The sequence below is a fragment of the Chiloscyllium punctatum genome, chromosome 16 (assembly GCF_047496795.1).
Source record: "Chiloscyllium punctatum isolate Juve2018m chromosome 16, sChiPun1.3, whole genome shotgun sequence".
Taxonomy (NCBI): domain Eukaryota; kingdom Metazoa; phylum Chordata; class Chondrichthyes; order Orectolobiformes; family Hemiscylliidae; genus Chiloscyllium; species Chiloscyllium punctatum.
Genome location: NC_092754.1, coordinates 77912793 through 77928433, shown reverse-complemented (window position 1 = coordinate 77928433; position 15641 = coordinate 77912793). Strand labels below are relative to the sequence as shown.

The 15641-nt window shown below is 48.4% G+C and overlaps 1 long non-coding RNA gene across 1 annotated transcript in view; it reads left to right on the top strand.

The window, feature by feature from the left end:
• The window catches only part of LOC140487214 (uncharacterized), a 58896-nt gene extending 54957 nt beyond the window's left edge, over positions 1-3939 (top strand). Inside the window, exon 7 of the long non-coding RNA XR_011962771.1 lies at positions 3226-3939. This is a non-coding gene — a long non-coding RNA (uncharacterized lncRNA). The remainder of the gene's footprint in view (positions 1-3225) is intronic.
• The last annotated feature ends 11702 nt before the right edge of the window (positions 3940-15641 follow it).

The following is a 15641-nucleotide window of genomic DNA, read 5'->3' as shown; positions in this document are numbered from 1 at the left end:
ACCCAATCCGACAGTGAGAAGCCTCACTGACCTTTTGATCGCCTGTAGTCCCTTCAGATCTCCCTGTATCTTCCCTGACTCCATTGAATACAGCCTATCCCATGTTATAACTCCTCTAACTCATATGTTACTCCCCATCTCTGTGATATTCTTCAGTCACTGCAATTCTCATTCTTTATCTCCAGATCTTCCAATCCCCTGATCGATGTAAGGTTTTGATCCTTTGTAGCATGTTTAACACCTGGAGCAGCCTCCAACTCCTCAACGCATCCTGTTGCTGTAACCTCCTCAAATACTACAGCTCACTGTCTTTGTAATATCTTCCAGTATCTGCAACCCTCTCGATTTTTGTAACCCCCACCAGAACAGCATTCCACATCTCTGTGTAACTGATGGGAATGCTGCAGACCTGCCTTCACAGTCCTCAGTAACTCTCTGAACTCCTGCAGCCCTACAACCCTCAGTATCTCTGGCTCCTCCAATCCCTACACTTCTCCCTGGCTGTTTGAACTGATCCAGCCCCTTCAACCCTCCCCTCCACTCTTGTCCATGTCAGTGTAATTCCCAGCACCAACAATCCTCCCAGTCTCTATAAACTCCTGCAGCTCCAACTACCACCCCAATCCGTGTAATCTTCAGTCCCTCCAGTCCTTCCTTTTTCTATAAACACCTGTAGCTCCAAATACCACCCCATCTGTCTACTCTCCAGTGCCTATAACCCTCCCTTTCTCTGAACATTTCTGTAGCTCCAACTACTACTGTGTAATCTCTAGTCTCTATATTCCTCCTGATCTCTGTAAATCCTTCAGAACTGATAATCCTGTAACTCCACTTGACATCTTTCAGCCCGACAACCACCTGATCTCTAACCACCAACACTGATCTCAAACCACCGAACTCTGTAACATCCTCCAGTCTCTACAGCCCAGCTTTTCTCTCTTAGCTTCTCTGGTAACTGTATTCCCCTTCATCTCCGGTTACAGACCCTTGCTCAGTGAAACAATGTCTCAGTATCGAATCTGTAAGAACACAAGAATCTTTGGTGTATCAACAAATTTGACTCATTTTCTAAATTTTAACGACTGCAAGTTCAACCTCTCCACCTCTTTTCATCAATATCCCTCCATTTTGAAGACCAGCCTGGTGAACCTTTCTGCAGTTGATCTGAAACCAAGAGCTGACAGCAATAATCATGAAAGTGCTGGAATGTATCATAAACGATATGCCAGAAATACTAACTGCACACTTAGAAACTTATGGAATAAGCGCAGTCCATAAGACCATCATATATAGGGGTAGAATTAGACCATTCAATCCATCAGGTCTATTCCACTATTCGATTGTGTATGAATTGTTTCTCAACCCCATTCTCTCACTCCCTGTAACCCTTGATCTCTTTATTCATCCAGAACCTGCTTATCTCTGAGTAAGATACACTGAATCACTTAGCATCCACAGCCCCATGAGACAGTGAGTTCCACAGATCCATCACCCTCTGGCTGAATAAATACCTCCACATCTCTATTCTAAAGGGTGGTCCCTTCACTCTGAAGCTGTGCTCTTGGCCTCTGGTCTCTCCTGCTCGTTGAAACATCTTGCCCCCGTCCACTCCATCCAGGCCCCTCAGTTTTCTGTAAGTTTGAATGAGATTCTGCCGCCGCCTCTGAAACTTCAACAAGTGCAGTCCCAGAGACTTCACCTGCTCCTCATATGACACAAATTTCATCCCTGCGATCTTTCTTGGAAACCCATTTCTCGTACCCCTTCACATCCTTTGGTCCGACTCTTAATGAATAACGTGTAGAGTGTAGTCCCAACACTGACCCCTGCGGTGCTCCCCCCATCACCAGTTCCCATGGTGAAAAAGACCCCTTTCTTCACACTCTCTGTCTTGTGCCAATCAGACAAATCCTCTCTCCATGCTCAGCATGTTGTTCTGAAACGGAAATGTCATTTCACACCCACTGCTGGATTTATTTTTCTGTCTGGCTGTAAACAGCAGAGTTTCCCCATTACCTTCCCATCTGTAATTCCCTGGAGAAGGTGGTGGGGAGCTGCCTTCCTGACCCATTGCAGTCCTTTGGGTGTAGGGACAGACTCAGTGCTGGGAGGATGGAGTGTGGCTTGGAGGGCACCTTGGAAATGTTGGTGTTTCCGTGCACTTGGAGTTCCTCTCTTTCCAGGGTATAGTGGTTCCGGGTTTATGAAGTGCTGTTGAAAGGGCCTTCCTGAGTGACCTCAGAGCTACTTGTAGATCTTTTATTCCTTCATTTATTCATGAAGATGAGCTTTGTTGGCTGGGCCAGCATTTATTGGTGATATGGAGTTGTCCCTGAGAAGGTGGTAGTGAGCTGCCTTCCTCAGCCACTGCACCAGCCGTTGGAACTGTTGTTATCCGTGTACCCTCCAGCAGGCGCTACAACACTCCTCATGTCTGTAACTGCAAACAGATAATGCACCTCTCCCTTTTATATCTCACATCCTCCCCGCCATATAAATCTGACAGTTCCTCACAATATCTCACCTCCTCCATTCCCATCTGTTCTAGAGATCACTAAAATTACTTTATTCTTGTTTAAACTTCTGATCATCCAAAATCTCTCCCATTTTAAATTTGTAACCCCTTCAGTTTCTGTTACTCTCCATATAACTGCAATCAATGATAGCACAGGTTCCCTTCCTAAATCTCTAATTACAATGATTGCGTGTGCTAAAGTGGCAATTTTCTTCCTCCCTATCCATCTCAGGACTTCCAACCCCTACAATCCCACTATTTGGAATGCTCACAATTTCTACACCTCCTCAAGTCCTGGGGGTCCTTGAAAATTACCAGTGCCCCAAAGGTTTATATTCCCCCCAGTTACTGCAAGTCTTCTCACTCTGTCACATCCAAGTCTGACACATCCAAGTCTCCATCCAAATCTCCAGGACCAGACAACACTTGCTGGCTCTCAATTTGCATTTGTTGAAGTCTACACATCTCTGTAAGCAGCTCAGAAAAAGTAATTTTGACTCTACAAAGCTCCGTCATGTACAAGCCACCATCTCTCTTTCACCCTTGCCTTCATCAATGTCTGAAACTCTCACTGTATCTTCCAGTAACGTTCTTGAGTTGATGCAGGTTTGCCTAGCTCCCCAGAATACCTTTTCCATCCCATATAGCACGCTCAATCACTGTAACACTCTCTGCTTTGTCTAGTCCTGCCTTTTCTAATGTTTTTCCAGGCACAACGGCGATCCTATAAGAGAGCAAAACGGAATGGAATGTTATAAATTTCAGCTGAAGCTTGAGGCCTACCATTACCTGGGAGTCACAAAGGGAGGGAACCTGAGAGAGAACAGCACAGAGCGGGAGAATATTAATCAGTAGCGAGGTTCGAGGCCGACGAGGACTTGGAGTTGGAGAAGCAGCAGAGCAGGAGGCTCGAAATCAGCACCGAGTCACAGAGGGAGTGACCATGTGACAGAGCAACGTGGAGCAGGAGCTTGAGGCTCACTCACACCTGGGAGTTACAGAGGCAGCAAAGTGGGAGGATATAAATCAACACTGAGGATCGAAGCCTAATTGTGCCTGGGAGTCACAGAGACGGTGACCCTGTGAGGGAGCAGAGTGGAGTGGGAGCAGGAGGAGGACAAGGCCCTGGGAGTCACAGAGACGGTGACCCTGTGAGGGAGCAAAGTGGAGTGGGAGCTGAAGGATTACACGTCCCTGGGAGTCACAGAGATAACTTCTGCTGCTGGGACCTGCCTGCACTGAGTTTGAAAAAAGTGCAAGAGCCATCGCAGAAAAGGCTGTAATTTCATTGGCTGATAAATACACCGCTATTAGCGACTGTCAGTTAATTGCTATAATTTTTTTTCAACTTCTGAAATAAGGGTTGAACACAGAAATAAGAGGGAGAACTGAAATTGTGAGCCAATATAATAAATTAACTTCAGTAAGACCAGTTGAATTAGGAACTTAACCATATTGTTATTTCCAAATGCTAACTTCATTCTAAGTAATTAATTAAGTTACTCCAGACATATTGCATTTTAAGACATGGCAAGACTTGTTTGTCAGATGGAAAATGCGTTCTGTTACATTGGGAAGTCATAGCCCCTGCTCGTGTCCTAGATGGGCACTTGGTCATGGAGTTCAGACAGTGACTAGTGACTCTATGGGACATCTGTGATGCTGAGAGTTAGGTGGATAGCACACACACACAGCAGATTACCCTGCAGACATGAAAGCCTGGAAGAAGGAAGGGGCTGGGGGATGAGGCAACCAGAGAGAAACAATGAGGGAATACAAGAAAATCCTGGTATCTCCCTCCCAATTCAGTTTGCAGTTTGGAAGCTGATTACATTGTAGGCTGCTCAAGGGAGGGCAGTCAGAGCCATGTGTGTGGCACCACAGGCAGCCTGAATGTGCAGGAGGGGAGGGAGAAAGAAGGAGGAGCAATAGTCACAGGGGAGGCAGGAAAGTGAAGAAGGTGTCAGCGTGTCTGTAATTCCCGGATAGTGGGGTTAAGAATGTCACTGTGTCTGCAGCACATTCGTCTGGGGAACAGTGAGCAGTCAAAGGTCATGTTCATGTTGGTAGGAATGACCTGGGTAGGAAGGGCGAAGTGGTCTGCGAGTCAGAAATTAGGGAGCAAGGTGGATGGTTAGCAAGCCGGTCCGCAAATGCAGCAATCCCTGAAATACTCCAAGTGCCGTGTCCAAGTGAGAACAGGACTCGTGGTTTTAGGTAGATGAGAGTGTGACTGTAACGATGATTCAGCAGGAAGGGCTTCAGATTCCTGGGACATTGAGACTGGTTCTGGGGAAGGCAGCAACTGTACAAGCTGGATGGGCTAACGTGACAGAGCTGGGACTGAGTTCGTTGTGCGGTGTTTGGGAGGGATTGAAAATAACTTGGCGTGTGCTAAGGATCCAAAATGGAATAGAAGAGGAGACTACCAGAATTCTCAAACTAATGTGAGATACAATTGGTACTAATTTACAACAACAAGTTTATCAGTGGAAGATGGAGTAAGAAAGAAAGCCTTAATCTGAGGTACTCTGCATGGACGTGAATACTCAGTGTGGGGAGTTCCAGATGCAGATTGGTGTGTGGAAATCTGATGTACTGATCATCGAGAGCTGGCTCAAGGAATGGCAGGACTGGGTGTTAAATAGTGCTGGGGAAAAGGGATTCTGAAATTATAGAAGTGAAGGGAAAAGATGAAGGTAGAAGTATTTGTTTTGATTAGTGTTAGTTAAGAGGTCCAAGAGAAAGACTAGATTACATTGCGTTACAGTGTGGAAACAGGCCCTTCGGCCCAACAAGTCCACACCGCCCCGCCAAAGCGCAACCCACACATACCCCTACATCTACCCCTTACCTAACACTACGGGCAATTTAGCATGGCCAATTCACCTAACCTGCACATATTTGGACTCTGGGAGGAAACCGGAGCACCCAGAGGAAACCCACGCAAACACAGAGAGAATGTGCAAACTCCACACAGTCAGTCGCCTGAGGCGGGAATTGAACCCAGGTCTCTGGCGCTGTGAGGCAGCAGTGCTAACCACTGTGCCACCGTGCCGCCCACAAAAAGAGGATCCGTCCGAGGACAGAATGAATTTGGCTGGAGCTACACAACAAAAAGTGTACACTTACACTGTGAGGTACAGTCTGTCTGCCAGCAACCAAAGAAATGATGGAGAGAATAAATATGCAGCGTCATTTGAGAGCGATGACAATACTACAGATTAGTTATACTGAAAAACGTAATGTTTCCAGATATAGACAGAGATACTGGTGGTGCATGATCACGAGGGGCAAGTATTCCTGGATTACATGGAGGAGAGCTCACTGCAGGAGTATGTATCCAGCCGAAGAGAGCATGTACTATTGGATCTGGTCCTTGGGAAAGAGGTGGGGCAAGTGGATCCAGTGTCGGTAGAGGATGGTTTTGGGGCACAGCGATCATTTTATTGTAAAGTTCAGGATGTTGTAGAGAATGATATGCAATAATTGTGACTGAGAAACATTAGTTGATTGAGAGCAGGCTTCAATGGGGCAAGAATGAAGCTGGGAAATTTTGAACAAGGCCAGTGAAATGGTAGCGTTAAATAGTGTGAACCAGGTCAGATTGAGCTGGGATTATGGAGATATGGCTGCAGTGTGACCAAGACAGACCTGGATAATCAAAAACCTTTCCCCATTTCTACAGGAAGGATAAACAGGACAACACAGTGAAGTAGCATTGTGTATAAAGGATGGGATCAGTATTATTGTGATGCTAATCAATTCACACACTGCTCCTCCCTGCCCTAACCCCTCATCCCTGCGTATTAATCCTATCAGATATTGGTAACCTTTGCAAACTTCAGAAAATAGCACAGTATAGAGGAGATCACTCTGTCCACTGTCTGCATTGGACAAGATGTAATGTTGTTTTTTAAAGCCCTAGTTCTTTCTCCCCAGACAGTGTAGGACTTCAGGTGCAGATCCCGGCACCTTTTTAAAATGGTTTGAGAGTTTCTGCCTCTATGCTACTTACATGTGTGACTCCCAGATCCCGACCATAAACTGCGTTAAATAACAACTTTCCTCATCAATTCTCTAATATTTCAACCAATTACATTAAATAATTTCCACTGGTAACTGAGCTCTCCAACAGGAGCAAGGTATTCTCTCCCTTTCTCCCCAGGCACCTGACAATATGTGCACCCCAATCTAATCTCCTATCAGCACCCTCCGTTCCAATCTTTACTCATAACTGCACTTCCACTGTCACAGGGTGAAGCATCTCCTCTGTACCCTCTCCAGTCCAATCCCATCCTTCCATGTGATGGGGTGACCAGAACTGCACACAGTCCCCAAGGTCTGACTGAACTCATTCTTCATACAGTTCCTGTATAAGCTTCCTGCTGCGAAATTCTGCCCTTTGGCTTACAGAGGAAATGATGCCATTTGCTCCATTAACGAGATTTTTGGTGTTTCCAGCTACCTTCATTTATCTGCCCACACTGACCACGTTCTCATTTATTGCACATTCTCCTCTATTGCTGATGTCCCTAAATGCCTTGCCTTACACTTCTCTGGGTTGTTTGCTTCATTCACCTGGACCCCATAATTTCTGTTTTTAAACAGTCTGCCATGGGATCTCTCTTCAAATCCAAATAATTCACATGCAGTTACAGGTTAGTGCCTCAGACCGAGACAGTCAAATTAATTACACACGATCTTCCTTGAACAAATCCAGACCGACTGTCCTGGAGTCCCTGGGACTTCCTCAGTGTCCGTTTATTCACTCTCAGAGTTCCAGCCTCGACCTATTCACTCAGTCCCTTGCTCCACAGTAAACAAAGTTGCAGTATTAGCCATTTTCCTGTCCTCCGGCATCATTGCTGCAGGATTGGATAATGTCGGTAAATATAAGGCAGGGGATTTTCCCGACTCCTTTTAACAGTCTGGAACATTGTGTTACCCCTTTTTTGAGGATTTTAATCTACTGTATAATTCTCCACTCCAAGTTTGTTGCACCCAATATTTCATCCCTGTTTTGATTCAGACAGACAGAGGTCTAAACCATCTTATGATATGGTCAAGTATCATTTTAATCTGGTTTCATGGAGGGTTACTCTCCACCAGGTGAAGTGCATTTTCTCATGATACCATCCCCAATCTGCCTCATTAACGACTCTCCCTGCCCGCGTGGTCTTCCTCTCATCTGATACTAACACAATGATTTTTCCCCTTCGTCATAACAGCTGCCCTCTGACTGGATATCCCAGAATGCACCGGCCTCCCTGTTTCCAGGAGCCATCTTTAAAAAGTCATTTTACTCTTGGATTGTGAACCCGAAACTGTCCTGGACAAGGCAGAGGGGGTAAAACTGGGGCTCCCCATTGTGGACAAGCCCCTGGTCCTGGGGTATGACATGGTGCATGAGAGGGACATTATCTTCCTCCAGGGCTGGCAGGGGAAGCTATGACACCAGATCCTTCCAGCTTGGTCCGAGGCTGACCCCTGGGTCAGTGTGATTCCAGCCTTCTGGGTGAATGCCCAGCAGTGTAGGAAGGAGGTCAGTGACCTTTTCCCCTCTACCAGGGTAAGTGGCATCATCTCCACTTCTCCCACCCTCAGTGAATGCAGCACCTTCTCTCAGTCTCTCTCTAATCTCTTCTCTGCCCCTCTGCCCAACTCTGCCTGGTGTCTGTGCTGCCAACTCCCTCAGAACCCCTCGACAACTTTCCCCCAACTGTCCCAGCACTAACAGCTGTACCAACCACTTCCATTTCCCTAATCCTCCTTGGTAATTCTCACATTCCAGAAGGAACTATCCCACACTAGGGCACAAAGAGCTAAGAGGGGTATGGGGCAGCCTAACATTCATCTCCTCACCCCCTCACAGGGGAAGGTTCCTGACCCCAACAACCATGAGAGGCTGACAGACTGTGTCCAAGCTCCCGAACTGGGATCTGATACTCCCCCTGACTCCCTGTGCTGGGCACAGTGACTGACTGTGGACAATGATATCAAGCTTCCTGGTTTGTGTCTCTGCTAAACACCAAGACAATACAGCAGACAGGTGAGCCTGGTAGCTCTGGCTGAGGGGAAACGCTGCTAAAGGCAGGGTAAGGCAAGGCAATAATTTTGTGAGCATTCAGGTCAGCTCAAAGTGAGTGTGTACAAACACGGAGTGAGCAGCCCAGAGGGACAGTCCATGAGCTGGCTGTGGGTCCCTGAGCACAGTGTCCTTGCAGCAACATTGCAATGTGAGTTGTCAGCGCACCCTGAGCTGCAGCATTGAAGTACAGAAGAATGGTGTCAGTGGGTAAGAGATGTGCTGGGATGGCATAGTGAGGCTGGCATGTGTCAGATGCCAGCATTGGTGGGTGTGGAGTACATGCAGCTTCTGTCAGTGCAGTTTCCCCCGAGACGTTGGTGTCCAAGATAGAATGACACAGGAGCGAGGGTCAAGATGGCATCACCAGGTACCAGCTCAGACATTCATGTCAAATTCTCAATATTGAGTTTTCCCACGGTGGGGAAGGATATGAAACTACAAGTTGATGAGGGGAGGGATCCACAATAATATGGCTGTTGGTAATCAGTAATCATTCAGTGAGCATCCCGCCACCCCCGGGTTCAAATCTTTACATAAAGAACGGTCCAGCTCTGGAACAGACCCTTCAGCCCAGCAAGCCCGCATTGACACAGGATGACCTTCTAAAGTTAAAACAAAAGTTTTTGCTCGAATACCTTCTATGTCATTCTATTCCCTACTTACTCATATTTGTGCCAAGATCCCTCTTAAACCTTGCTATATTGGCTTCTTCCCCTCTATCAGTGCATTTCAGGCACTTTCACATTCTGTCTGGAACAGCAAAAAAAAATACCTATCACATCTCCTGAACTTTCTCCTTTTTACCTAAAACCTACGGTCCGGAGTAATTGATATTCCTACTCTGGGAGGGGAGGGTGGGGGGGGAACTGTCCTTCTATCTATGCCTCTGATAATTGTGTAAATATCTATCAGGTAGCCCCATAGCCAAAGATGCCCAGGTGCACACGAACCATGTGTGTTCAATTTCTTCTGGCTAATACCCTCCAAACCAGACAACATCCTGGTAAAAATTTTTCCATACCCTCTCCAACACTTCAACATCATTCTGCTGGTGTGGCAACGAGTACTATACACGATATTCTAAATGTGCCCGAACTAAGTTTCTCTCCAGCTGCAATGTGACCCGCTAATGTTCATAATGCATGCTCTGATGCCTGTCTGCAAATTTGCTGCCAGTCTTCTCGATCACCCTATCCACCCGTGTTACAACTTTCAGGGAACTGTCGAGCTGTACACCTAGATCCTTTCGGATTTTGATGCAGCCAGTAGTTTTCCCATCCACTTTATACTTCTCTCCTGCATTAGACCTTCTAAAACACATCGCATCGCAACTGCTCAGATAAAGTTATAACTGTATTTTCTCTGTCCAAGTCTGCAGCTGACAGTGGGAGGTGTGTCGGGCTGTGATGGTTACTGTACAGTGGGAGGTATGTTGGGTCGTGATGGTTACTGTACAGTGGGAGGTATGTCGGGGTGTGATGGTTACTGTACAGTGGGAGGTATGTCGGACCGTGATGGTGACTGTACAGTGGGAGGTATTTCGGGGTGTGATGGTTACTGTACAGTGGGAGGTAAGTCGGGCTGTGATGGTTACTGTACAGTGGGAGGTATGTCGGGGTGTGATGGTTACTGTACAGTGGGAGGTATGTAGGGGTGTGATGGTTACTGTACAGTGGGAGGTATGTCGGGCCGTGATGGTTACTGTACAGTGGGAGGTATGTAGGGGTGTGATGGTTACTGTACAGTGGGAGGTATGTCGGGCCGTGATGGTTACTGTACAGTGGGAGGTATGTCGGGGTGTGATGGTTACTGTACAGTGGGAGGTATGTCGGGGTGTGATTGTTACTGTACAGTGGGAGGTATGTCGGGGTGTGATGGTTACTGTACAGTGGGAGGTATGTCGGGGTGTGATAGTTACTGTACAGTGGGAGGTATTTCGGGGTGTGATGGTTACTGTACAGGGTGAGGTATGTCGGGGTGTGATGGTTACTGTACAGTGTGAGGTATTTCGGGGTGTGATGGTTACTGTACAGTGGGAGGTATGTTGGGTCGTGATGGTTACTGTACAGTGGGAGGGATGTCGGGGTGTGATGGTTACAGTACAGTGGGAGGTATGTCGGGGTGTGATGTTTACTGTACAGTGGGAGGTATGTCGGACCGTGATGGTTACTGTACAGTGGGAGGTATGTCGGACCGTGATGGTTACTGTACAGTGGGAGGTATGTCAGGGTGTGATGGTTACTGTACAGTGGGAGGTATATCGGGGTGTGATGGTTACTGTACAGTGGGAGGTATGTCGGGGTGTGATGGTTACCGTACAGTGGGAGGTATGTCGGGGTGTGATGGTTACTGTACAGTGGGAGGTGTGTCGGGGTGTGATGGTTACTGTACAGTGGGAGGTATGTCGGGGTGTGATGGTTACCGTACAGTGGGAGGTATGTCGGGGTGTGATGGTTACCGTACAGTGGGAGGTATGTCGGGCCGTGATGGTTACTGTACAGTGGGAGGTATGTCGGTGTGTGATGGTTTCTGTACAGTGGGAGGTATGTCGGGGTGTGATGGTTTCTGTACAGTGCGAGGTATGTCGGGGTGTGATGGTTACTGTACAGTGGGAGGTATGTTGAGGTGTGATGGTTACTGTACAGTGGGAGGTATGTCGGGCCGTGATGGTTACTGTACAGTGGGAGGTATGTCGAGCCGTGATGGTTACTGTACAGTGGGAGCCATGTCGGGCTGTGATGGTTACTGTACAGTGGGAGGTATGTCGGGGTGTGATGGTTACTGTACAGTGGGAGGTATGTCGGGGTGTGATGGTTGCTGTACAGTGGGAGGTATGTCCGGACGTGATGGTTACTGTACAGTGGGGTGTGTGTCTGGGTGTGATGGTTACTGTACAGTGGGAGGTATGTCGGGCTTGATGGTTACTGTACAGTGGGAGGTGTGTCCGGACGTGATGGTTACTGTACAGTGGGGAGTATGTCGGGGTGTGATGGTTACTGTACAGTGGGAGGTATGTCGGGCCGTGATGGTTACTGTACAGAGGGAGGTATATCGGGGTGTGATGGTTACTGTACAGTGGGAGGTATGTCGGGCCGTGATGGTTACTGTACAGTGGGAGGTATGTCGGGGTGTGATGGTTACTGTACAGTGGGAGGTATGTCGGGGTGTGATGGTTACTGTACAGTGGGAGGTATGTCGGGGTGTGATGGTTACTGTACAGTGGGAGGTATGTCCGGACGTGATGGTTACTATACAGTGGGAGGTATGTCGGGGTGTGATGGTTACTGTACAGTGGGGGGTATGTCGGGGTGTGATGGTTACTGTACAGTGGGAGGTATGTCGGGGTGTGATGGTTACTGTACAGTGGGAGGTATGTCGGGCCGTGATGGTTACTGTACAGTGGGAGGTATGTCCGGCTGTGATGGTTACTGTACAGTGGGAGGTATGTCGGGGTGTGATGGTTACTGTACAGTGGGAGGTATGTCGGGTTGTGTTGGTTACTGTACAGTGGGAGGAATGTCGGACCGTGATGGTTACTGTGCAGTGGGAGGTATGTCGGGGTGTGATGGTTACTGTACAGAGGGAGGTATGTCGGGGTGTGATGGTTACTGTACAGTGGGAGGTATGTCGGGCCGTGATGGTTACTGTACAGTGGGAGGTATGTCGGGTTGTGATGGTTACTGTACAGTGGGAGGAATGTCGTACCGTGATGGTTACTGTGCAGTGGGAGGTATGTTGGACCGTGATGGTTACTGTACAATGGAAGGTATGTCGGGGTGTGATGGTTACTGTACAGTGGGAGGTATGTCGGACTGTGATGGTTACTGTACAATGGAAGGTATGTCGGGGTGTGATGGTTACTGTACAGTGGGAGGTATTTCGGGGTGTGACGGTTACTGTACAGTGGGAGTTATGTTGGGCCGTGATATTTACTGTACAGTGGGAGGTATGTCTGGCTGTGATGGTTACTGTACAGTGGGAGGTATTTCGGGGTGTGATGGTTTCTATACAGTGGGAGGTATGTCGGGTTGTGATGGTTTCTATACAGTGGGAGGTATGTCGGGTTGTGATGGTTACTGTACAGTGGGAGGTATGTTGGGGTGTGATGGTTACTGTACAGAGGGAGGTATGTCGGGGTGTGATGGTTACGGTACAGTGGGAGGTATTTCGGGTTGTGATGGTTACTGTACAGTGGGAGGTATGTCGGGGTGTGATGGTTACTGTACAGTGGGAGGTATGTCGGTTTGTGATGGTTACCGTACAGTGGAAGGTATGTCGGGGTGTGATGGTTACTGTACAGTGGGAGGAATGTCGGGGTGTGATGGTTACTGTTCAGTGGGAGTTTTGTCGTTGTATGATGGTTACTGTACAGTGGGAGGTATGTCGGGCTTGATGGTTACTGTACTGTGGGAGGTATGTCCGGACGTGATGGTTACTATACAGAGGGAGGTATGTCGGGGTGTGATGGTTACTGTACAGTGGGAGGTATGTCCGGCTGTGATGGTTACTGTACAGTGGGAGGAATGTCGGGGTGTGATGGTTACTGTACAGTGAGAGGTATGTCCGGCTGTGATGGTTACTGTACAGTGGGAGGTATGTCGGGGTGTGATGGTTACTGTACAGAGGGAGGTATGTCGGGGTGTGATGGTTACTGTACAGTGGGAGGTATGTCGGGCCGTGATGGTTACTGTACAGTAGGAGGTATGTCGGGGTGTGATGGTTACTGAACAGTGGGAGGTATGTCCGGACGTGATGGTAACTGTACAGTGGCGGGTATGTCGGGGTGTGATGGTTACTGAACAGTGGGGGGTATGTCGGGGTGTGATGGTTACTGTACAGTGGGAGGTATGTCGGGGTGTGATGGTTACTGTACAGTGGGAGGTATATCGGGGTGTGATGGTTACTGTACAGTGGGAGGTATGTCGGGGTGTGATGTTTACTGTACAGTGGGAGGTATGTCGGACCGTGATGGTTACTGTACAGTGGGAGGTATGTCGGACCGTGATGGTTACTGTACAGTGGGAGGTATGTCGGGGTGTGATGGTTACTGTACAGTGGGAGGTATATCGGGGTGTGATGGTTACTGTACAGTGGGAGGTATGTCGGGGTGTGATGGTTACCGTACAGTGGGAGGTATGTCGGGGTGTGATGGTTACTGTACAGTGGGAGGTATGTCCGGACGTGATGGTTACTGTACAGTGGGGGGTGTGTCTGGGTGTGATGGTTACTGTACAGTGGGAGGTATGTCGGGGTGTGATGGTTACTGTACAGTGGGAGGTATGTCGGGGTGTGATGGTTACTGTACAGTGGGAGGTATGTCCGGACGTGATGGTTACTATACAGTGGGAGGTATGTCGGGGTGTGATGGTTACTGTACAGTGGGGGGTATGTCGGGGTGTGATGGTTACTGTACACTGGGAGGTATGTCGGGGTGTGATGGTTACTGTACAGTGGGAGGTATGTCGGGGTGTGATGGTTACTGTACAGTGGGAGGTATGTCGGGCCGTGATGGTTACTGTACAGTGGGAGGTATGTCCGGCTGTGATGGTTACTGTACAGTGGGAGGTATGTCGGGGTGTGATGGTTACTGTACAGTGGGAGGTATGTCCGGCTGTGATGGTTACTGTACAGTGGGAGGTATGTCGGGGTGTGATGGTTACTGTACAGTGGGAGGTATTTCGGGGTGTGATGGTTACTGTACAGTGTGAGGTATGTCGGGGTGTGATGGTTACTGTACAGTGTGAGGTATTTCGGGGTGTGATGGTTACTGTACAGTGGGAGGTATGTCGGGGTGTGATGGTTGCTGTACAGTGGGAGGTATGTCGGGGTGTGATGGTTACTGTACAGTGGGAGGAATGTCGGACCGTGATGGTTACTGTACAGTGGGAGGAATGTCGGACCGTGATGGTTACTGTACAGTGGGAGGTATGTTGGACCGTGATAGTTACTGTACAATGGAAGGTATGTCGGGGTGTGATGGTTACTGTTCAGTGGGAGGTATGTCGGACTGTGATGGTTACTGTACAATGGAAGGTATGTCGGGGTGTGATGGTTACTGTACAGTGGGAGGTATGTTGGACCGTGATGGTTACTGTACAATGGAAGGTATGTCGGGGTGTGATGGTTACTGTACAGAGGGAGGTATGTCGGGGTGTGATGGTTACTGTACAGTGGGAGGTATGTCGGGCCGTGATGGTTACTGTACAGTGGGAGGTATGTCGGGTTGTGATGGTTACTGTACAGTGGGAGGTATGTCGGGGTGTGATGGTTACTGTACAGTGGGAGGTATGTCGGGGTGTGACAGTTACTGTACAGTGGGAGGTATGTCGGGCTGTGATGGTTACTGTACAGTGGGAGGAATGTCGGACCGTGATGGTTACTGTACAGTGGGAGGTATGTTGGACCGTGATGGTTACTGTACAATGGAAGGTATGTCGGGGTGTGATGGTTATTGTACAGTGGGAGGTATGTCGGACCGTGATGGTTACTGTACAATGGAAGGTATGTCGGGATGTGATGGTTACTGTACAGAGGGAGGTATGTCGGGGTGTGATGGTTACTGTACAGTGGGAGGTATGTCGGGCCGTGATGGTTACTGTACAGTGGGAGGTATGTCGGGTTGTGATGGTTACTGTACAGTGGGAGGAATATCGGACCGTGATGGTTACTGTACAGTGGGAGGTATGTTGGACCGTGATGGTTACTGTACAATGGGAGGTATGTCTGGCTATTATGGTTACTGTACAATGTGGGGTACGCCGGGATGTGATGGTGACTGTGTAGTGGGATGTATGTTGGGTCTTAATGGTCTAGTGTACAATGGAAGGTATGTCGGGGTGTGATGGTTACTGTACAGTGGGAGGTATTTCGGGGTGTGACGGTTACTGTACAGTGGGAGTTATGTTGGGCCGTGATATTTACTGTACCGTGGGAGGTATGTCTGGCTGTGATGGTTACTGTACAGTGGGAGGTATTTCGGGGTGTGATGGTTTCTATACAGTGGGAGGTATGTCAGGTTGTGATGGTTTCTATACA